Here is a 1,258-nt window from a genome sequence, read left to right as displayed (position 1 = left end):
TATCTCACTTACTTGTGGCATTACCAATGAGACTGCTAATATACATTAGCAGTAAACCCACAAAAATAAACATCTGTACCTCCAGGATGGGTGAAAAGGGGTGAAAGTGGAACTGGATCTCTGTGGTTTGGCTTTCATCCCCATAGAAGTGGCATATTGGGTTTTCTAGGACAAAAGAAAAAAAGGAAAGTACTGTGTGCTATGGGATAAAGGTGACGATACTATTTTAGCTCCTATACCTTTAATAATAATTTTCAAGTTGCGTTTATGCTAAGCAGTCCTCTCCATGTTCCTTGTGTTTGTCAGCTCCCATTTTTGAGAGTTGGCTGAGGTTCACTATAAAGCCCAACACTGCAAATAAAATCCATGTTAATTTGTCCCACGTGGCAATTAAGCTCAGGACTTTGACTTTATTTTTGTTTTGCAAGAACCAGCTGAACTAATAACCCCTGAGCCTCTAAACTTATACATTGCCTAGCAATGATATATTGGCCCTCAACTATGAAGTCATAATGATCTTGTCCCTAACACTCCCAGTGAACTCAGGACAAGCCAGCAAATGGCTTTGCTCAGATCAACATTCTTATATACAGGGAAGAATGACCCAAATGATACTAAAAGAAAAGAGAAAGAGAATACCGCCCAGAACTTCTAACTAATTCTCTGAATCTACAAGGTTTCTATGGTTGAGGCAACTCTAAAAATTCTACTGATACAAATAAAAATTACATGGGTGAGACTTGGCTTAGCCTATAAGGAGTTCAGATATGCTCAGAATTAAAGTGTATGATTAGTCACCAAAAGCATGGATCTCTGGTTCCTGAAAACACAGTCATACTGATTGGCCCTAGTAGGGTTAAGAATTTGAGTACTGGAGTCAAGCAGACCTGGGACCATCACCTGGCTATTTACCAGCTGTGTGTGTGACCTTGGCCACTTTAACTCTGTGCACTTCAGTGTCTTCATCTTCAAAGTTCAAATAATATTAACATCTATCCCTTAAAGTAACTGTAAAGATTAAGTGAGGTAATGACTATAAAGTGATCTGTACAGTGTCTGGTGTCATTGTTACAGGCTAGTTATTTCCATAACTGATTTTTCAAAAGCTGTACTAATGGCACAGTATGAGTCTTGCCATAGACAACATGAGTTCTCATTCTGATATGATAGTATGTAATATCCTTGATGATTTTTTCCTGCTTTCAGCTCTCTATCTACAATAACATGTCTTCCTGAATCTGATTAACTCCACAGGACA

This window comes from Pteropus vampyrus, unplaced genomic scaffold (assembly GCF_000151845.1).
Source record: "Pteropus vampyrus isolate Shadow unplaced genomic scaffold, Pvam_2.0 Scaffold360, whole genome shotgun sequence".
NCBI lineage: Eukaryota > Metazoa > Chordata > Mammalia > Chiroptera > Pteropodidae > Pteropus > Pteropus vampyrus.
The sequence above is the reverse complement of the archived record's forward strand: the minus strand, read 5'-3'. Positions refer to the sequence as shown.